Here is a 23,828-nt window from a genome sequence, read left to right as displayed (position 1 = left end):
CCACCCGCCGGTGGAACCCTTCCCGCTCCTCGGCGGGAAGACGCTCCAGCTTGCAAGCTTTGCCTTTGCAAAGTTTAAGCCTGGAAGCCCCGGAAAAAAAGGGGATCAGCGGGACTCACCTTCGGAGAGGTCGCACTCAAGGTGATTTCGAACTCCCAGCCGAGGCTTTGCAAATTTCTTTTCTTTCCTACCCCTAGATCGCTCCGCACTGTTTTGCAGCTTTGGGGGCCACGCGGCACAGGGCAATACGCCACGCCCAACGATTTTTTCAGGGGCGGGCCGGATTGGACAGACCAATGGCAGCGATTTTTTTTCAGGGGCGGGCCGCATTGGACAGACCAACGGGCCGGATGTGGCCCGCAGGCCGTAGTTTGCCCACCCCTGGTGTAGGAACTAAAAGAGAAAAAAGAAGATTCAGATAACCAGTGTCTCAGCTCAACTGAAAAGCTAGAAGCAAATAGATGTTTAAGCCAAAAAGAACTGTATTACAAGCTAGTAAGGGATGAAAGTCAGTAAATCACTGGGAGCAGTTTATGATCAAAGCTTTTGATTTTAGGCTTCCGGTTTGAGCTTCTTCGGTGACAGACCGAAACCTCGTCTCTCCGAGGCTTCGATCCGTGCTCGCCGCTGGAGCGCCCTGAGCCAGCTGGTTTCGGGGCTAAGCCACCCCGTAGAGGTGGTGAAGAGGGGGGAGACTGCCTGCAGGGTTGAGGAGAGCCGCATCTCTCCTCCCCAGCTGGCCATTACTCCCTTTCCCGAAGGCGGTTGTAGCGGTGGTCAGAAATGGCCACCACAAAGAAGAACTCGACCGGAAAAGAATGTGCATGAGGAAGATAAGAAGAGAAAGTTTTGGTTGACTGGGTCAAACAGCAAAAACAACAAATAAGGTACCCTGGAATTTAAACTTAACAACATTGTTCCCAAAGAAGATTTTGAAGCTGCGAAGGAGAGAGAGAAGGGAAAGGATTAGGTTTTTTTTTCTTCCCTTCCTTATACTGACAGCTAAGAGACTTAAGCAAGAAACTGAAAAAAAAATCCACTTTGACATTAATAGGCATCTAAGCTGAAAATAAAAGTCAAGGGGATAATAAAGATTTCTGGACATTTAAAAAAAAATTAAAAGCTGGAAAGGAGAAAAAAAAGAAGGGCAGGATCTGGAAAAATGGAGGAGACTGCCTGGAATTAAGGAATGGAACTGTAATTAAAAGGAGCTTACAGTGAAATTTTAACAAGATTCCTCAAAGATATATTTTAATGGAAACTTGGTAACAAAATAATAGAATCCCAGGAAGAGAAAGTGGAAAAAAGAAGCAAGTAGAAACAGCCTCGGATTATTTGGATTACTTGGTGATTTTTGGTTTTTGCATCTAGATGACTAAAATTAACTGGGTGGTTGTTTAAAAGTTTTTAAAATGGTATCACTCTTAGAAGAACTGAAAACGGAACTTAAAAAATGGAAAGAAGATGCACAAGAAGGGAGAAGTTCTTTTGGCTTCGTGTTTCAATTCTTAGAAATGGAGATCTGGAACTATGAGAAGTAACAAGAAACACTTGCAGAACAAGAAGATTGGGACAAAGAAGAAGCCATCTTTAATGATCAAATAATTTTAAGTGGGGGGGAAGAAAGGGGGGGAAAGAGAGTGAAAGGTTTAATACTAGAAAAAACAACCAAAAAGAAGAACAATTTGAAAGATAAGTATAATATTAGAAAGCAACAGAAGAGGGGATTAAAAGATGAGAGAGTTAGAAGTAGAGAGACGAGGGGGGGAAAAGGGGAGGGAGAAGAAGCGGGGGAAGAAGGCAAGGAAAAGAAGTTGTAAAAGACAGAAACAAGAAATGGAGAAACAGGGAAAAGATATAAGGATTGTAACCATAAGTTTGTTTAGAGATAATGGGTGAAAATTTAATTGTAAAAGGGATTCTGCAAAGGTACATAAGATAGTTTTGTTATATTACAAATAGAAATAACTTTAGAAAATATGATGATGGATAAAATATTTATTGTAATGCAGTGGGATGTTTGTTAATAAATAAATGAATTAAAATGATTGAGAGAATTAAAAGGGAACATTTTTAATTATTAGTAATGATTTATAAAAATATAAGTGAGAAATATGGGGAAAAAAGAATTAACTATGGAAAGTTTATAAGTGTTCCCAAGCAGAATTCGATTGGAAGTTATGTATTATATTGAATGCTACAATCTTAAAGCTATACATTGAAGCTTAAATAAGAGCTTGAATGGATAAAATTAAAGGATATAAAGGTGTCATACTCTAATTGGTAACTAAAGGGAAAAATTTGCTTAATAAGAAAAGATAATGTGAAATTGTAACAGGACAGACAAAAGTATAAATATAATGATTTGAATTGAGATAATTAAAACAAAGTTGAGAAAATTAAAAGAGGGGAAAAACTATGTAGAAAATATAAAATGGTAATAAGATATGGAATAGAATATAAAAATGAGCATGAAATTGAGTTTTGTGTCTGTATGAAGAAGTGATAACCTGGGACCATGCTATTTTCAAAAAAGATGTTTTATTTGTATTTTGTTTTTGTGAAAACCCAAATAAAATTTTCAAAATAAATAAATAAAAGCTTTTGATTTTAGGAAAGCAGAACAGATTTTGATGGATTTATCTCCAGCAATTGTCTCTGATGCTGGTATTGCCTTATAGTTTGTCACCTGCTGGCCCCTCTCAAGCTCAGCTGATGTTCTTCATAATTCTGACACCCAAGGGCAATCTTTACCCCAAGGAGCTTAACAGGCAACCTAGCATCCTTTGCTGTTTCTTCTGTTGTAGTGGCAGCAGCAAATCTGCTCACAGCACTGGGAAGGTAGAGTAGAACTGCAAAATCAAAAATGTCACCAGGACTGGTCCTGCTTCAGCCTTCAGTCTCTGACCGGCCTGTCCAGGTTTCTCATTTTTATCCCCCGAGATCATCTCCTTATTCAAATTGGAACCCATAACAGGCATGCCAGGGATTGTCATTTGATGTAATATCAGATTACAGTTCAGCAAAATAATTACTTTTTGATATTATTTATTATCACCATTTTATTCTTGCTATTCATTCAGTTCCTGGAAGAACTATGCCATGAATATGCATTTTCTAACCAACTCACTGTCTGGGAATGTAGGATAGCTGACTGGTTGTATGGTTGAAAAGCTGGGTATTGGGACCAGAGTCAACATTTGCCTACATGAAATTGTTGTGAGAGCTTCCAGACTCTAAATTGTCAAATATGGAGGTATCTGAGAAAGTAGGAGATTGCCTGGACTTCTGGGGAAGCAATGACAGATTGAAGGCAGTTCCAAAGAAATAGGAGCCAACAAAAAGATTAGCTGGTGAATGGATCAGTTCCTCGGAATTCCACTCTGGAGCAAGAAGAGAACTAAGGTAGCTCATAACCATGCCATACAGAGGTTTCCCACAAGGGGATTAACTTAACTTAACCAAAACACCATGAGTTCTGGGGACACCAAAAATAGAATAGAATAGAAAAGCAGTATTGGAAGGACCTTGGAAGTCTTCTAGTCCAACCCCCTGCCTAGTCAGGAAACACTACATCACTTCAGATAAATGGTTATCCAACAACTTTTCAAAAACTTCCAGTGTTGGAATATTTACAACTTCTGGAGGCAAGTTGTTCCACTGATTAATTGTTCTAACTGTCAGGAAATTTCTCCTTAGTTCCAATTGCTTCTCTCCTTGATTAGTTTCCACCCATTGCTTTCTGTCCTGCCCTCAGGTGCTTTGGAGAATAGCTCGACTCCCTCTTTTTTGTGGCATCCCCTGAGATATTGGAACACTGCTGTCATGTCACCCTTAGTCCTTCTTTTCATCAGACTAGACATACCCACTTCCAGCAACCATTCTTTATATGTTTTAGCCTCCAGTCTCTGAATCATCTTTGTTGCTCTTCTCTGCTCTCTTTCTAGAGTGTCAACATCTTTTTTACATCGTGGCGACCAAAACTGAATGCAGTATTCCAAGTGTGGCCTTGCCAAGGACTGTTAGACAGACCTCTGGGAACTGGGGGGAAACATCATCTCACCTAAGCTGTGGTTTGACACTTTCAAACAGACACTGAAAAGAAAGTAGGAGACTATCTCTGCTTTTCTCCCATGTAAGAGAGTTCTCTATCAGCATCATAATAGCCAGATACCATCATCCTAGCAATTATGATTCCCATCCAACATGTTACTGTGTCCAATAGGGTTAACTGAGCTTGCATCCTTCCTTATATGGTCCCTGCCTTATACTGTAACTCAGTGAAAGGTAACACCAATCATGGGTGGAATACTTTTCATCAGCTCAGTTTTATGGTGTTGGTTTTATAATCTTTAAGACAGCTGCATCCTCCCTAAATGCCAACTCAGTGGGCATTACAAAATGTTTATAGTGTGCGTTTGTGTGTGTACATATCATGTTTGTGGCACAAACAGTGACAAGGAAGCAAGAAACAGTATTGATTGTTGCAAGAAAAAAATGTTACCCAGTTCAAATAACAGGGAACCTGGAAGAACTATAGGAAAGAAAGTAAAACCTGACTTTTTTTCTCTACCGGGCTTCAGATTTAATTATTACTATTCCCTATTTGCTGGCTGGCTGTCCTTGAGGTTGCTCTGAAGGTGAGTGGGTTTACAAAGGTCACTGTATTCTTACTTTTGCAGCCAAAGGTGGCACAATAAGCAGGTAGGAAGGGAAGAAGGAAGGTTATTACTTTTACAGTAGGGCTTTTGAAGTCTGCTAAGTATTTTGGGAAGAGACAAAAAGATTATCTATCTAGACATCTATTTGGAGAAATTTGTGCTTTACTTTCTATTTAAGCAACTCCGGTAGATGAGTGGAATCAGTAGACAAGATGAATTAGGAAAGGACAGGGCAGTCAATAGTAATGTAATATGCTGCTGACATTTCTAGTCTGGCAATGAAATAACTTTTATTTCAGCCACAACATTCCCCACCTACTATACCCTCTGACTCACAAAGACACTCTAAGAGATAACCCTGATTCTGTTGGCTGTGAACTAAGAATGTTTACTGCGAGCAGTTATGGCACCTGTCATTTTAGGGTAATTTTCCTTGATAATCATATATGCTTCATTGCTGTTCTTCTGAGTTCTGAATGCCCTTAAAGGCTTGCAGTACTTGAATTAGCCTTCTAGAAACAGAAAGTACCTAGATTTGGTCCAAAAAATAAGAGGGCTATGCACTCAGACTATTCTGAAATTCAAGATCTTAAGTGAGCTCCTTTTTTTTAGGTGAAAAGACTTAAATACAGGTGAGACAGGGCGTACCACAGCCTTCCCATTTCTAAAAATGTTCTTTATAATGCATTTGTGTTTGGGATGTATTGCTCTTCGGTTTATTGGTGGTATTTTGGAATTTGCATTTAGTATATGTATGTATTTCATTACACATTTCTTTATAGTTTTGTAGCTTCTCTGGTGGTCTTATACTAACAGATCTGAAAATGTGCCATAGAAGTAGTTCCCTTCAGATGTCTTACCTTCAGTTAGAATTAAATAATTGGAAGCTGGTGAAGCTACAATGTTCTAGTGAGATTCTTGCACAATGAGAGATAAAACAATCACTGCTGCCTAACAAATGAAACTAATACTCTACGGGTACCAATATCAATGGATTATTGGACCTTTCCTAGTTGGGACTCAGACTGGGATATGGTATTGAGATAGTTTTGGTGATGCTGTCAGTGAACTGTGGTGAGCTCATCCTGGCTCTTTCTTGGTATCTTTCAATATCATTGACCCTGCTATCCTTCTGAACTGAATGCTATCCATTCATCCATGCAGCACACTCCTGCTATGAAGGATATGTTGAATTATTAATACATAAAGATTAGAAAAGGCTTCACTATCATTTAATCCAATCCCCATCCACTGCAGGAATCTACTAAAGGTATTCCTTGTTTAGCAACTGCTTCATTAAGCAACTATTCCCAAATACCACTATAATAAATGACAGTAAAAATTATTTTTCCAATGGCTGCACCTGATAACAACATATGCTGGAATAAGACTAATGCTGGCATTGCTGCACAGGAGAAATTTATCTAAATAACATTTGGTATCCAAACACGTACACAAAATCAAGCTGCCATTCACCATATTTCAGCTTGCAGGTACAGCTTTTGGACATTCCTTTCTCCAGGATATTGTTAATGTCATCATTTAATAATAGATACTTGCTCCTGCCAGCAATGTGTCCTGTGCAGTATAGTACCTTGAAGACATGCCCTTCAGAAAGAAGTCCACCTGTGCTAAATAGCAAAGGAGAGATTCCCAAATGATATGTTGTAAACATTAAATAATTTTATCTTTCCTGCTTCTAAAGGTATGTGATGCTTTGTTTAATGAAGAGTTGGCAACATGCAAACTACAAATAAATGCTTTTATATATTCTAATCGATTTTGTCTTTTTTTAAATAGGCTTGGGAAAGCATATGAGATAGCTGAAAATAATGCATAATTTTTCTTGCCCTCCCCTTTGGCTTTGTTAGGGAAAAATCCAGCCTCTTTGGCTTTGTTAGGGAAAAATCCATTTTCTTCTAATCAAGAAAGTGGCTGATGTTCAAGAACTCATTAATTGTTCAGTAGAAGAGTACAATGCACATTCAATTGGAATTCTATTTTTCTCCACCTTAAGTATTTTCCCTTATAAGCCTGTCTTATAGCACTGCTTATAGCGCTGTCTCACTGCTCTTATTTCTTTAGCTGCTTTGAATCCTTCTCTTTTAGGTTTGCATCTAATAATGATATCCTAGAAAGCCATTGAATAGAAATGTAAGTGCTTTTACAATTTTCATGAAACCTTTCATTAAATAGCCATCCTCATCACAATATTAAAAAAATCACATTGAGTGATAAATCAAAATATAATTCATCCACCCTGCTGGTACATTATTATTGGTTTTACTGTCTCGGCCATGTAAGCATACATGCATAGTACAAGGGTGCATATGGCTTCCACATGTACCCATATATATTCCTATTCAGTCAACACCTAAATCAGGGCTATGAAACATACACACTCTTTGGCAGATGTTTTCCCCTCTGTGCATGGGCAGCATGGATGAAATTTCAATCAAGCCGCAAGGCTTGAAACATTGTGATGGATGCAGTGCTTGCTTACCTCAGGTTATCTGTTCTTTCTTTCTCACCATAGCAGCTATTTAAAATAATACAAATGAAACCATCCAATTTGTTTTCAGAATCCAGACAAATGTTCCTATTTTAATTTAGATAAAAATTAAGGTGCCAAGCAGATGTTAAGAACATCTGTCAGCCTCCCATCTGGCACCTCTGGCAATATTCCACCCTCTCTGTAATTGTTCAGAAAACACAGTGGATGGGGGACAGTCCCTGCACTACCAATGGCTTTGGTGGCCTCATTTAACTATTCTGTTTTGTTTGTTTTGGAATTCTCCTGTGCCAGACTTCCAAAAAGGTTCCAGATGCTTTTCCATAACACAATGATATGATTTCTCCAATGTGGTCTATTCAGTTTGAGGGGTTGTATGTACCCTTTTCACAATCTGGTTATAATAGCATCTGCCAGACATTGCAGAAGAAACTCTGGCACTCATATAGCAAGAACTTAGCTCTAAAATTTCCATCAATAATAGAATCTAATAGGATCTAGATCAGGTGTGGGATTCAAATTTTTAACAACCGGTTCTGTGGGCATGGCTTAGGTGGTGGGCGTGGCTTGGTGGTCATGTGTCTGGGTGGACGTGGCTTGGTGGTCATGTTATTGGCTGGGCGTGGCCAACTCAACATCACTCACATCGAGACATGCATCTCCTCGCCTGGCTTCTCATGACTGTGGGGATGTTGCAACAGTCGTAAGTGTGAAAAATGGTCATAAGTCACTTTTTTCAGTGCCATTGTAACTTTGAATGGTCACTCCACACAAGCAAAGTACCAGCAAAGGAGGGGGAAAAAACTCCAGAGACGTTCCTGAGACAGGAAGTCTAGTCCTGCCAAGAATGTAATAAGGGTTAACGGAGAGGCAGTTTCTGTAAGCAACACCAGAATGTTTCCTTCCTGCCTTCCTTACAGGATTAGGCCAGTAATTTCTTCTAACAACCGGTTCTCCGAACTGCTTCAAATGTTAACAACCGGTTCTAGCAAATAGGTGAGAACTGGTAGAATCCCACCCCTTATCTAGATCTATCACTGACATTTCTGAGAAGCATCCTACACTAGTATTCAGAGCATACACACAGGAGCTGGTCATTAATGAGAGAAAGTTGTATACCAAAAATAAGCTGGAACATAGCTACAGATGTTCCATATAGTTGAACCACCAGAAAATAGCAAGGGATGTTATGTAATAGGTAAGGGAAAAGATGGACTTTGAGAAAGTTGTCTAACATTTTTCTCCATTTTTTAAAACAACTTATCTGATCCATTTTTTTCTGGATTCTTGAAGAGCTCTACCTTCCATATCACACTCTTCTCCAAGTTTTGCACTTCAGCTTACAAGTTAAAAACCCCATTCCTTGAGTGAAAATATAGTGAGAAAGGCACTATTATTACTATTTAGATATGTATTTTTAAAACAGTACATGAAAATTTATTCTTAAATAGTTTATGTATAGTGTGGAAACAAATTACAAAATACATATAAATGAAAACCTAAGAAATTGATGCAAATTAGAAGTAGACTGCTATACCAGTGTCCATCTTTGAACAAATCCACCTACATTTAATCTGGTTTGGTTTCATTTAGTCCACGTCATTTCCACATTGTACCTTCATGTAAGACAAACACAGACATTTCCCACTTATTTTTGTTACGCAATTTTTCCGAGCATAGGCATTTGAAACCACACACTAAATAAAGTAGTAAGATTCAGAGAAATGGACATCTCAAGGGATATTAACATATTAGTAGGTAAAATAAATGTATTTAAATGCAGGTCAAGTGAAATGCCTCTTCTCAATCCCTGCCTATAAGCAGGTGCATCTTTCAATATTTAGAAGATGCAGACTTCTAGATAAAAGAACAACATAATAACAGAGTTGGAAGGGAGCTTGGAGGTCTTCTAGTCCAACCCCTGCTCAAGCAGGAGCCCCTATACTGTTCTAGACAAGTGGCTGTCCAGTCCCTTGTTAAAAGCCTCCAGTGATAGAGCATCCACAACTTCTAAAAACAAGCCATTCCATTGGTCAATTGTTCTCACTGGTAGGAAATTTTTCCTTAGTTCTTGGTTGCTTCTCTCCTTGTTTGTCTATGGAGATTCTCAGTCATCCAGGTCATGATTATTCCAAAGGTGCTTTTTCAAGAGGCAACTAGACTTTCTAGTGTTTCTTTGAAGATGTTTTGCTTCTCACAGAGCTGAAGAAACTTCTCAGATGAGAAGCGAAATGTCTTCAAAGAAAAACCAGAAAGTTCTTTGCTTGATTAGTTTCAATCCATTGTTTCTTGCCTTGCTTTCTGGTGCTTTGGAAATAAGTTGACCCTGTTAGGGATAACATTGTTTACCCTAACTGGTTTGGGTAAAAATAATAAATAAGTTATCATGATTTGTTGGTTAAAGTGTGTGTAACTTTAACTACAAGAATGTAATTAAGGGTGTGGTTGTAAAAGCACCATAAAAGAAGCAAGTCAATTGCAGCTCTCTCTCTCTGGCTTAATGATCCCTAATTACTGGATGGATTGATGACTGCGTTTTTCCTTACTGGAAGGGAGGAGAGAAAAGAGTGTTTATTTCTCAACGGAGAGAAGAGAAAATACGGACTGATTTATTGTAAGTGAACTGACATTGGCTATTCAACACGGACTTTGTAAATTGAGTATCCTCGACTGAACTGACTGAAATGATACATGACTAATGGAATGTTTATTTTGACTATGCTATAATTCCTAATGGAATAAACTATATTTTTGATAGCACAAGCGTATTTGTTTTTTACTGCGTGTTAACTAAAATACAAACTTATCTCACACATTTACCTGTCTGCCTATCTGACTACGCTACACATTCTGTTTAGTTTGTTTTCCTTAACACTCGTAGGGGAATTCAGGCTTAACAGACCCCTTCTTTTTGGCAGCCTCTCAAATATTGGAACACTGCTATCACATCATCTATAGTCCTTCTTTTCATTAGATTAGACAAACCCAATTCCTCCAACCATTCTTCATATTTTTTAGCCTCCAGCCCCCTAATCATCTTCATTATTATTTTCTTCACTATTTCTAGACCCAGGGTGCAGAAAAGAGTACATACTGAAGAGTACATACTAATCTAGCAATTGAAAACAAACAAAACCAAAGCTATGGAAAAAACAACATTTTACATTGCGTCAGCTTGAAATTATCAGTGTCAATTTAGTGTTGGTTCCTTTAGTTTCTCTTCTCATGAATGAATGAAAATGACAGGATTAGATAGATCCTGCTGGCTGATATTCTTGGGACATTAATACGTACCTTCATGTATTTATGCATTGTTAGGAGTTTTCCATGTTAACAAAAAGGCATTATTTTCATTCTCCTCTGGTCACATTATATTGCTTTTAGCTTGTTGCTCTTGACAAACTGAGTTGTGCGTTCATCAAATCACACAGCTTCCTATAGACAACAGCTTGCCTGCGTAGAATAGCAGCAAAACAGGAAAATTCCTTCATTTTCCTAGCTGATTTTGTAGAATCTAAGATTCTTAAGCAATTCCGTAGTAGTTCTGAACAGCACACTCTGAAGCTGGAGGCTGAGTCAATTTTAGTGAGGTTTTTGAAAAACCAAAAAGAAGTACAAATCTTCTTAACACTGATATTGTATTTGATTAAGATATAAAACAGAAATCATTTTACAATAAATAAATATTCCTGGTTAGGATTAAAGCAAATAATTATACTTCAAAAGTTCCAAAATGTTCCTGTGAGGAAGACTGTTAATTTGATTACTGAGAAATAATAAATAGAATGTAAGACAACAAAATTAAATCAAGATTCAGCTCATTTGGAACCAATTCACCAAGCTATTTACTTCAGGAACCAAAATTCAATATCAATCAGTGTTTTAATTATATTAAGCTCTTCGGATAATCAGTAGTTTATTTTACTTATATTTATTTAAATATATTCTGACTTGCTGCAAAACAGTAGCCACAGTGGCTAAGAATAAATAAAATATAAAATAAAACAATACAGCATTCTTTCAAACAAAATACATATTACACTCAGCACCAATTAAGATCTGGATATCTGACCAAAGAAATAAAATAAAGGTTAATACAAAGAGCAAGAAAATGTTATAAAGAAGAACCCTTCCTCACAGGAATGAATAACAGAATAACAGAGTTGGAAGGGACCTTGTAGGTCTCTCTCTCTCTCTCTCTCTCTCTCTCTCTCTCTCTCTCTCCCTCTCCCTCTCCCTCTCCTTCCCTCCCTCCCTCCCTCCCTCCCTCCCTCTCTCTCTCTCTCTCACACACACACACAAGCAGAAGACCATACACCATTTCTAATAGATCATGGTCCTTCTCTTCACTAGATTAGACATGCCAGTTCCTTCAACTGTTCTTTATATGTTTTAGCCTCCAGTCCCCTAATCATATTTATTGCTCTTCTCTGCAGTCTTTCTAGAATCTAAACATCTTTTTTATAGTGTGGCGACCAAAATTGGATGCAGTGTTCTAAGTATGGTCTTATTAAGGCTTTATAGAGTGTTATTAGTATCTCATGTGATCTTGATTCTATCCCTCTGTTAATGTAATTTAGGATTGCATTGGCTTTTTCGGTTGCCGTGATAATGAATTCAGAATGTCATCAATACTAAAAGTGAATAAAACCCTTACCTGCTCTTCTTCATAATTACAGGAAACTTTTTAGCTCCTTCTAAATTATCCCTGAATTTCTCTGACTTTTATTGAAGACGGTTGAATGGACTCCAATAAATTCACCATTATCCACACCAATCCACTTCATTAATGCTGCACAATTATCAGAGGATAATTAGGACTGCAGAAAAAACAATTACTACCAACCTGCCTTCCATCAAGGACTTGTATACTGCACCAGTCAAAAAGAGGGTTGTGAAAATATTTACAGACCCCTCACATCCCAGACATAAACTGTTTCAACTCCTTCCCTCAAAACGACGCTATAGAGCACTGCACACCAGAACAACTAGACACAAGAACAGTTTTTCCCTGAAAGCTATCACTCTGCTAAACAAATAATTCCCTAACACTGTTCAACTATTACAAAGTTTGCACTACTATTACTGTTAATCTTCTCATCACTCCTTATCACCGATCCCTTCCCACTTGTGACTGTATGACTCTAACTTTGTTGCTTGTATCCTTATGATTTATATTGACTGTTTCCTAGTATGATTTGATTGCTTATTGTACCCTATGACTATCATTAAGTGTTGTACCTTATGACTCCTGACAAATATATCTTTCTTTTATTATATTGAGATTATTTGCACCAAGACAAATTCCTTGTGTGTCCAACCACACCTGGCCAATAAAGAATTCTATTCTATTCTATTCTATTCTATTCTATTCTATTCTATTCTATTCTATTCTATTCTATTCTATTCTATTCTATTCTAGTATGACTTACGTAGGAGACTTCTTGTGTCAATTGAAAGAATAACAGGAAAACACTGGAGACTGTTATTGTAACTGTTCAACAAATGTGGTTGCATTCACAGCCAAGTATTTTTTGTTGTTGTTTGGAAAATGATACTTGTATTCAGGAGTACAAAATATTTTATCTTGAAATTAAAAACTGTGTTTGCTTTATCTTTATAAGGAAATAACGGGTTTGTGGTAGCCTAACATATATAGTAATACGTTCTTTGATAACCATGACATCTCATCAAAACTTGCACTTGGTCCCAGAACTATTAGAAGATGTATAAAAAAATGTAGCTGAGTCTATGGGGATATGGGGGATGCTTTGGGATTTGCAACCTGGCTAAATCCTTGACATTGACATTTTCACAGTGTGAAGAAGATTACTGTTCAAATAATGTTCTGGTCAGGTAATTTGCAGTATTGAAATATTAATATAATTAGCTTTTGAGGGGGGCAAGTGCCAGCTTTTAAATTGTTGTGAGACATTTCCACATAAGGATTCATCACTTCTCAATAAGCTTTGGGCATATGAGATCCCATTTTATTGATTTTTTAAAAAAATATTATCGTAGATGTTTCATCTCACCTTTATTATTTTTGTAAATAATTCAAGGTGGTGTTCATACATAAAACTCCTTCCTCTTCTTATTTTCCCCATAATAACAACCCTATGAGGTGAGTTTATTTTATTTATTTTGTCAAGCAATTATAAGATAACAGGTATAAGTATAAACATAGTTATGGATACATGAAATGGATACATATAAGAAAAATAAAAAAGAAACAACAGGACAGGGACGGTAGGCACGTTGGTGTGCTTATGCATGCCCCCTACAGACCTCTTAGGAAAGGGGTGAGGTCAATAGTAGACAGTCTAAGGTTAAAGTTTTTGGGGTTTGGGGAAGAAACCACAGAGTCAGGTAGAGTATTCCAGACATTGGCCACTCTGTTGCTGAAGTCGTATTTCCTGCAATCAAGTTTGGTGCGGTTTACCTTGAGTATGCATCTATTGTTTGCTCTTGTATAGTTATGGTTGAAGCTGAAGCATTCATTTGCAGGTAGGACATTGCAATGTATGATTTTATATACTATACTTAGATCGGACCGAAGGTGGCATAGTTCTAGGTTGTCTAGATCTAGAATTTCAAGTCTAGTGGTATAAGGTATTCTGCAACGAGTAGAGGAGTGAAGATTTGTGAAATATTTCTGGACTTTCTCAACTGTGTTAATATCAGATACGTAATGCAGGTTCCAGACTGATGAGCTGTATTCGAGTATTTGTCTAGCAAATATTTTGTATGTTCTCATTAGTAGTGTGATATTACCACAGAAAAAGCTACGTAGGATTAGGTTAACAATTCTTAATGTCTTTTTGGCTATGTAGTTACAGTGGGCTCTAGCACTTAGATCATTAGAGATGAGAACTCCAAGGTCCTTGACAGAGTTTGGATCATCAACAAGGTCTTGACTATTCAGCCTGTATTTTATTTTCTGATATATATTTTTTTGCCAATATGTAAGACAGAGCATTTATTTGTTGAGATTTGAAGTTGCCATTTGTTTGACCATTCTGATACATAGTTGAGGTCTTTTTGAAGGATAGCAGTATTGTCTGTGGTGTTGAATAGCTTTACATCATCAGCAAAGAGAACACAGTTGCTCTTAATATGATCACAGAGATCATTTATGTAGGAGTATGAAGAGAGTTGGTCCTAGAACACTGCCTTGGGGGACACCACTGTTGACAGGTAGAGAATTTGATAGGACGCTCCCAATTTTGACCATTTGTTGTCTGTTTGACAGGAATGCTTCTATCCAGTTATGCAGTTGTCCAGAGATAGCATAAGATTTTAGTTTTAGGAGTAGTTTGTCGTGTGCCACTGAATCAAAGGCTTTACAGAAGTCTATGTAGATTGTGTCTATTGCTTTGCCCTGATCGAGTTGTGTAGTCCATATGTTTCTGCAATGTAAGAGTTGCAGATTACAGGATAGTTTTTTTCTGAAACCAAATTGTTTATTAGAGAATAGGTTGTTTGTCTCTAAGTGGAGGAGAAGTGTTGGTTTGAAAGAGTGTGACCAGTTCAAAGTCACCCAGCCAGCTTTCATGCCTAAGGGCAATACTAGAACTCATAGTCTCCAGGTTATTTTATTTTTTATTTTATTTTATTTTGTCAAGCGATTATAAGATAACAGGTATAAGTATAAACATAGTTATGAACACATGAAATGGATACATATAAGAAAAATAAAAAAAACAATAAGACAGGGATGATAGGCACATTGGTGTGCTTATGCATGCCCCCCTACAGACCTCATAGGAAAGGGGTGAGGTCAATAGTAGACAGTCTAAAGTTAAAGTTTTTGGGGTTTGGGGAAGAAACCACAGAGTCAGGTAGAGTATTGACCACTCTGTTGCTGAAGTTGTATTTCCTGCAACCAAGTTTGGTGTGGTTTACCTTGAGTTTGCATCTATTGTCTGTTCTTGAATTGTTATGATTGAAGCTGAAGTATTCATTGACAGGTAGGACATTGCAATATATAATTTTATGTACTATAATTAGATCGGACCGAAGGCGGCGTAGTTCTAGGTTGTCTAGATCTAGAATTTCAAGTTTGGTGGCACAAGGTATTCTGCAATGAGTAGAGGAGTGGAGAACTCTTCTTGTGAAATATTTCTGGACTTTCTCAACTGTATTAATATCAGATACATAATGTGGGTTCCAGACTGATGAGCTGTATTCAAGTATTGGTCTAGCAAATGTTTTGTATGCTCTAGTTAGTAGTGTGATATTACCGGAGAAAAACTAACCTGGTGCCTTAATCCCTGGGCCAAACTGGCTCTCTACCAATGTAAAAGGTAAAGGTTTCCCTGTCCATTCATGTCTGACTCTAGAGCACAATGCTCGTCTCTATTTCTTGACTGAAGGAGCCAGTGCTGTCCAAAGATATTTTTTATGGTCATGTGGCCAGCATGGCTAGACACCAAAGATGCATAGAACACTGTTACCTACCTATCAAAGTGGTACCTATTAATGTACTCGCACTTGCCTGCTTTCAAACTGCTAGGTGGGCAGGAACTGGGGCAGGAAAGGGAGCTCACTTTGTTGCACAGCACCCGGGTCTCAAATTCAGGCTGGCAGCTTTCTAGGTGACAAGCTGAGCAAAGCTCAACATTTTTAGCCACTGAGCCATCATGGCCCTTTCTCGCTTTATATCTATATCTACAGTGTATCTATATCTATCTATCCATCTCTCTATCTCTATTACTATCTTTATCACTATCACAATCTCCCTCTCTCTCTCTGTCTATATATCTATATATCTATATCTATATCTACACACAGAGAGAGAGAGAGAGATACAGAGATACAGAGATACAGAGATACAGAGATACAGATATACAGATATACAGATATACAGATATATAGATATATAGATATATAGATATATAGATATAGATATTGTTCTGACCAAGGATTCCTGAGACACCAACAAACACACATTAAATCCAAAACCCTTTTATTTTAGTTCAATGGCTGTGAATTATCATCATTCATAGCCCGTAATGAGTGTCAACATAAATAGTCCCATGGAAGTCTGCCAAAGTTCTTTGGGAGAAGTCTGATAAGAATACACCTTTATCTTTCTTGAAGTGTTGCCAATGACTAAAGTACCAATTAGTCTTTCAAAACCAAACAGAGCACAAATTCACCATGGAGCTTTCAGGTTCCAAACTGACCAGAGCAAACAATGTTGCTTCCTGCAAAGGTTCATGTCCCTTTGCACTTCCTTTATATCTTATGGGAGGGGCAATCATCTCCAAGCCTTACTCCCAAGTTGCCCCTTTTGTCTTAACTGCTCTTGCCTTCTGGCAGCTCTGTACACACGCGCACTGGGAACAGGCTCCCCTTGTTCCTCTGCTTCACTGCTGTCAGATTCTGCAGGCTCTGGGGTCAGCACATAACTCCCAGATGGCCCTGGCCCCATCTCTGTATCAGATGCAGGACCAAAATATGAATCTTCCCCAGACTCCCAGACTTGCCCATGTTCTTCCCCACTGTCCAATTCTTCTGCCGTCTCCACAGGCTGCCAGTGGACCACAACAGATATATAGATATAGATATATAGAAGAGACAGCTATACCTGGAACTCATATTTTTAGAATAGTTTGATATACTTCTGCTTCATCCTATCTCCTGGACTTCAGGACTTTCACGAGGAAAGCCAGCTTGACAGCTTTTCAGCTGCATTCACAGGAAATAACTATTTTCCCCTGTGATGGACAGTTGTACATAGCCTAAAGCAGGGGCAATTTTAAGACTTGTGATTTTTCAAGTCCCAGAATTCCCCAACCAGCAAATATTAAAGTTGTCAAGGTTGGTCTAATGCAAGGATGCAATCTGAATTCCTAGCAGGTAATAACAAATTTTCTCTTCTCTCAAATGAACATTCCATATGACCAGTCATTTCATTCTCTGTCCCCTCAAACAATAATTTTAATTTTTTTGAAAGAAGTACAAGAACTTTTAAGAAGCCCACTTGAAAAAGGGGGGCTATTTCTGAGCCCAAATTCATGAGATCAGAATTTGTAATCAGGCAACATATTTCAAAGTTGGAAATTTATATGTTGAAAATTCCTGATACTGATATTGAAACAATCACTTTTCTGCTTAATAAATATTAGGAAATGCTATGAACCTCTGCAACTAACAGTCAATATATTTAAGTCTTAAATCTTTTCTTCATCATAACTTAATGGAGAGATCAGTTTCTACAACATTAAAAAAAACAGATTACACCATTTTATCAACTATATAGATCCCATCCCAAGACTGGAATTAATATGCTACAATAACTCTCTACAAAACAACTGGCATAGTTTATCATAGCCTTCTCCAGTCTGATACCATTCAGCTAGCATATGAAATCAATTGGATATGATGGAAATATAGTACAAAGACATCTCTAGAAAACAAAAATTTCAGGATGGGCAATGATCTAAGAAATGGCTGGAGAATGCTTTGCAAAGTTGTAAATCTGCAACATGAAAAGAAGATGTCAGAGATCAAATAAATTATCTACAGGCATGCACACACACACAAGCCAAAATGAAGGGAAACTTTCTTGGCTGTAAATAAAGAAACGCAATCAAGAAACATGATGTCAGGTTTTAAGGCAGGGGGAACTAACCCAATGCCAGGTTATAATTGACTATGGAAGAGTGATAGCCGAGAGACTTTCCAGGAAAAAACTTGTCTAACATGGTTTCATTGGCATCCTTCACTATGCCTGCATGTGGGTGTGTGCACTTCTGTGTTTGCCTCTCATTCTAAAACATAAAATTTTAGACTCAGTAAAACTAAGATTTCATGATTAGGTAGATCCGTAAAACCTTCAGATCATTTTGTTACTCTTAGAACTTTTTCTCATGGTTGCATTATTATGAATTTCTGTGTCCTTGAGTTGGCAGAAAAACAAACTGCCATGTAGGCCAAGCTCTAATCTGTCCCGCTAACAAGGCTTGCAAGTGGTCCAGTCCTTAAAGCTTTATTGTGGTTAATATCGTAGCCATAGCACTTAGTCTTATATACTACTTCACACTGCTTTTATAGCCCTTTCTAAGTGGTTTACAGAGTCAGCATATTGTCCTCAACAATTTGGGTCCTCATTTTACCGACCTCAGAAGGATGGAAGGCTGAGTCAACCTGGAGCCTGGTGAGATTTGAACTGCTAAATTGCAGGCAGCCGGCAGGCAGCTGAAGTAGCCTGCAGTACTCCACTCTAACCACTGAGCCACCATGGCTCATTAAACTTAAACTGTCTCCCTGGTGGGTTGGGGATGAAATAAAGAGTCAGTTGCCAGGTGTCTGAATTTTGATCACATGACCACGGGACGGTTGCAATGGTTGCAAGTCACTTTTTCAGTGATGTTGTAATTTTGAACAGTCACTAAATGAACTAATATAAGTTGAGGACTACCTGTATTAGACTTACTGTGGAGGCTGTGGCCAAAGTATATGCCTTCAGATTTGAACCACTGCAGAATCACCAGGAATGTGTTGGAAAATTACAGAATGAAAAACTACTGAGCATCCCAAGGACAGGGTTAAAAATTTGGAAAGAACAAATACATCAGTTTGGATTATTTTATACCAAAGCTATTTGTTTCATGAACTTAAATCAGATTTTCATTCACAGTACCGAGACATTGCCTTACATTGACTTGTGCACTTCTGACCAGTGGAATTAAATGCAAGTGGGCATCCATCCTGAAACCGGGACTGGAGGGAAAAAATATAGATAAAGCACATAAAAAATGTCATCAAATAGAAATGGGGACAACACAGGGAATCTAACTAAGTTACCTCTCAAGTTATTAACATTTGAAAGAAAAGAGTTTTATTGAATATTCCTTTCAAATTACTCATCCATCTTCGTTGTCCTATCTTTTTTTATCAATACTTACCAAGCAACACATATATCTAGGACCTCCAAATCCAATTATTCTCATAATTTTCAAAACCTGTTCTACGAATGTTAGGAAGGAAATTAAGTTATTTAATCACAAGTTATCTTATTAAAAGTTTTGGGAATGGGAATGTGTTACGAAAAGTTTGATCTAACGTTGCTGGCCACATTACTTCCCCATTAAACTACTTCCCCATTAAAAAAAACAACTTTTATTTTTTGAGACCAAAAGTCTGGTGAGGAAGTAGCTCTTAGAGTGTTTAGCCTACAAAATTCTTGGCCAATCAAATACTCTCTAATTGTGACACAATCTAATTATCACTATCATCAGCCAGAAAGGTCTTATCCATACAGGTCGTCCTCAACTTGCAACAGTTCATTTAGTGACTATTCAAAGTTACAACAGAACTTTAAAAAAGTGATTTATGACCATTTTTCACAGTTATGACCTGTGCAGCCTCCCCATGGTCACATGATCAAAATTCAGATGCTTGGCAACTGATTCATATTTATGACCGTTGTCCTGTGATCATATGATCATCTTTTGCGACTGACAGTCAATGGGGAAGCCAGAGTCACTTAACAACCAGGTTACTAACTGATCAGCTGCGGTGATTCACTTAACAACTGAGACAAGAAAGGTCATAAAGTGGGGCAAAACTCACTTAACAAATGTCTTACTTAACAACATACATTTTGGGCTCAATTGTGATCGTAAGTCAAGGACTATCTATACTGGGCAGGGATTGAAGTAGTCCAACACTTCTGGAGATAACTGACCTAGTAAGATACCTAAATAAGTCTATTTCTCAATATGTATCCTTCCATGTCTTATACACTTTTGGCAATCCCACTGTCTTTAGATTGATACTATTTTTGAATAAAATTGTAGTCGCTAAATTTTTCCTGGCAAAATGAGGCACAAGTTTGTCACGGCAGTTGCTATTTATTTTAGTGTTCAGAATTATTTCTTAATTTAAGCCATCTGAAGGTAGAGTAAATTCTGTTTATTTATTGTTACACTCTGTATTGTAATATTATATCCCACTGTAACATCCCTGCTGGGGTAAAAAACAACAATGTAACTATAAATCACCCTTCCACAAACCTAGACACTCTAGAGCAGGGGTCACCAACCTTGGCAACTTTAAGCCTGGAGGACTTCAACTCCCAGAATTCCCCAGCCAGCAAAATTGCCAAGGTTGGAGACCCCTGCTCTAGATATTCTTGGACCAAGAGACTCAGCATTCCAGGCTAACATGGCCATTACCCTATTGGCAAATAAGTTTGAAATCTGTAGCTTAAGAACTTCAGGCAGGCATAAGATTAGCTGAGGCTGCCATAAAGTGACTATAATTTCAGGGGGAAAAAGCCAAATATCAGGTATTTTGGCCTTAGTTTGGAAATTGTGATAGAAATGTAGGGTAGTCTGATGCACGTGCCAAAGGCAAAGATTAACTTAAAAAGAACTTTTTAAAAAACCACAGTCTCTTTCATTTGCCTTTTGAGATGAAATTTGCCTCACAGAAGGCAAATGAAAAAGATTGCTCCATAGAATAACAGAGTTGGAAGGGAACTTGGAGGTCATTTAGTCCAACCCCCTGCTCAAGCAGGAGAGTCTATTCCAAATATTGTGTGTGTTTTTACTCATTTCTTTTCTCATTTACTCTTTTCTCATTTGCACCGAGAAGAAACATTGCACTCAAGTGCGTTAATCAGGCACGGTCAGAAGTACCCAGTGTTATGTTCAGTGCTATTTGTTTTTACACACAGCTCTTATTCCCAAGAGTTTCTTTGTTATTATGGAGAATTTTTATCTTATATTGGCTCCTTAATGCAATATTAAGAATTAATAGTTGAAATCCAGGTCTCCAAAATCTTAAACGTATCAACACATATTTAAATTAGCAAATCAGTAAAGTATACTATTACTATGAGCACCATAGAGTTTTCATCATAGAATTTTCACTCCTTTCACTCACTGTTTTAAAACTGATCTTTGATCATATTTTTCTGTATGGTACAGATGGAGAGCCCAAGAACCAAGTAGCATTTCCCCTAAGGCCAACCATTTTTGGAGAAGCAAAAGTTCATATCATTTAATAAGATCTGCAGAGCTTCAGTGTTACAAAAAGAATGTTTTTTCCTCCCAATTTCAAAAAATATTGCAGCTAAAGCAAGAATGACCTAGATATACATTATCATCAGAATGTAGTAGACTAGAGTTGATTCTGGAGCAGAGCAAAATTTGCGTGCAAGTGCCTTAAAATTGCTCCTTTGTCCTCTTGCTAAGTGAACTTCATCTACCTAAAAAAAATCTGCAAATTTAATTTTTGAAATCAGGAAGTCCATACTGATGTTGCTGCTACCAAAAATAAAAAATAAAAACCCTGCTTCCACAATACTTTCCTAAGATCAACTTGGTGATATTTGCTAGAACGTTTAAATACATTGATTTACTGCAGACATTTGAATGCCTTTGCTTTTTGAGAAGTGCAAAAATGTTATTGTCGTCATCACTATCATCCCCAAATTTCTCAACACCTGCTCGTTGTGTGGTCATGCAGGAATGGCATGCCATACAATTGTTTCCTGAGAGGAAAGCCAGTTCTGTAAAGCTGTAATAATTAATCCTGTTCTGCACGTCTCACTCTTGGTGAATATATACACAATTGATTCAGTAGGTCTAATGTTCCATAACCAAGTAGATGCATATTACAGTGTTTATTATTCTGGGATATTATTCTTTTGTTCCCTTTCACCTGAATGAAACTAGGCTCCTAAAGTGTCTCTTTAAACTGCTCTTGTACTGGGATTAAATCTCAGAGACCAGTTACACATCTTAAATCCCTGGCTGTCATAAATGCTCTTCACACTTTCCCACCCTGCATTATCCTGTAAGGCCCTCATGTGCTTCAGGATAAGTTCTTTGGCACCCAGAGTTTACTTTCTCTCCAAATTTCTAAACATCCTTTGTGTGACATCTTCTCTCAACTTTAGCATTATAGAGCTGCTTATATCTCAATACCTCTTTGTCTTAGTGTTTCCTTTCTGAATGGAATTCATAACCATGTCAAACTGGCTCCATTCCTTTTCTAGCTTACACATTTTGTGAACCAAAAATTAGGCCTCTGATCACAGTTCACTGTGGACTGCCACTTTTCTGAACTACCCAATTTAAACATCCCTCCAAGTTATTTCCCCATAATTACATTTGCTTCCCAGAGCCCATAGAAATAGGTGCAATGATAAGTCGAGGTGGGCCCAAATTAGCCTTTAGATTAGAGGGATAAATGCAAAACCAAAAGAGCTGCACCCTCAGAATGATAGGGCTAACACAGATAAGCTACAAAACTCCAGAGGACCACTAGATGGAAGCAAAGAGCTATAGTAACCTCCAGGTCCTGGCTGCCCTTTATCATCTAACCCTCTAGTTAGTACACTAATACAGGGATCCCCAACCTTTTCGACGCCGCGGCCCGGTTCCGGCGTCAGCTGGGCGCCACGGCCCGGTTCCGGCGTCAGCTGGGCGCCGCCATCTTTTTTTGACGAAAAATCACTTCCGGTGACGTCACCGGAAGTGATTTTTCGTCAAAAAAAATGGCGGCGCCAGCGCTTCTGGTGAGCTTTTTCGGTAGAAATGGCTTTCTACCCGAAAAGCTCACCAAGCTGGCGCCGCCATCTTTTTGATAAAAATTGCTTTTTTACCAAAAAGATGGCGGCGCCCAGCAACCAGCGGCCCGGTAAGGCTTGTTCCGCGCCCGGTACCGGTCCGCGGACCGGCGGTTGGGGACCCCTGCACTAATACACTGCTCATTTATCTTAAATATAAAAATAACCCTAGAAACTGAGTCCATAATATGGATGAGTTTTTTAAGGGAAAGTTGCTAATGCTATGAAGAAAGTGATAATTTGATGATATCTGCTAATCCTCTCTGGGATATATTTCATGAGAAAGCTATGCACTGGCTGTGTTGATGACATGGTTGTTTTCTTAACTCTTTTTCCCCCTAATTCTCTGTTCTTTCAGTTATTATTTATCAACAACAAGCCATTTCACCCTTTTTCCCAGTGCCATTTCAAACTTAATTTTGATTATGAATTGAACACTAAAATGAATGACCAGATTTTACACCATAGAACATGCAGAAGGAAAAATGCTTTGCAGATGCAGTTTGCAGTGGTGTAAGGGTCTGAAGAGAAATATTGGCTAGTATAGATTTAAGTATATTTTTATTTTCCAGTCATATAACATTAATTTCCTTAGTTTACTATTTTATATTGCATCTGTATTTTGAATAATGTTGTATACTCTGAAAAGGTAGTGGTATGTATATATGTACGTGCTTAAAAAATTAATCCTGTAAGAAACATTTGAAAGAGCTGGGCATGTTTATCTGTGGGGAAAAGAAGATTAAGGAATATATTATTGAGATTCGCCCAAATTAGTGTATTTGTTTTTTTAAAAGCCTCAAATTCTTTCCAATTTGTTTTATGAACAAATCTGCTGTCTGATGACAAATCTGATGACAACTTCCTTCAGTTCACATTGTTTTGATAGGCTGTTATCAAAACATGAACTGAAGGAAGTTCTCATCCAGCTACACCTACCAAATTCATTAGGTTCAGTCGCTCCCAGCATGGAGGATTATATTTTGAATAACTGCCATGTAGTGATTAAGAATGAAGAGCTTGTCAGAAAGAACAACAGGACAGCAAACATAATTAAACCCTCAGT

General features: G+C 37.9%; 2 long non-coding RNA genes across 5 annotated transcripts in view; one reads left to right on the top strand and one right to left on the bottom strand.

Moving 5' to 3' along the window:
- Nucleotides 1-23,828, bottom strand: part of LOC148132826 (uncharacterized) — a 226,187-nt gene that overhangs the window by 9,493 nt on the left and 192,866 nt on the right. The window lies entirely within an intron of this gene.
- LOC148132827 (uncharacterized) overlaps nucleotides 1-23,828 on the top strand; it is a 182,252-nt gene that overhangs the window by 60,196 nt on the left and 98,228 nt on the right. Inside the window, exon 1 of one of the 3 annotated variants that reach the window (XR_015749669.1) lies at nucleotides 4,526-4,640. The exons of the other annotated variants lie outside the window; for them this stretch is intronic. This is a non-coding gene — a long non-coding RNA (uncharacterized LOC148132827). Of the gene's footprint in view, nucleotides 1-4,525; nucleotides 4,641-23,828 lie in introns of those variants that run through there. 3 annotated transcript variants of the gene reach the window in all.

Source organism: Notechis scutatus, chromosome 1 (assembly GCF_049901735.1).
Source record: "Notechis scutatus isolate UNSWTSFEM ecotype Mainland chromosome 1, rNotScu1.2, whole genome shotgun sequence".
Taxonomy (NCBI): Eukaryota; Metazoa; Chordata; class Lepidosauria; order Squamata; family Elapidae; genus Notechis; species Notechis scutatus.
Note: the sequence above shows the minus strand (reverse complement) of the source record. Positions and strands in the feature narration are given on the sequence as shown.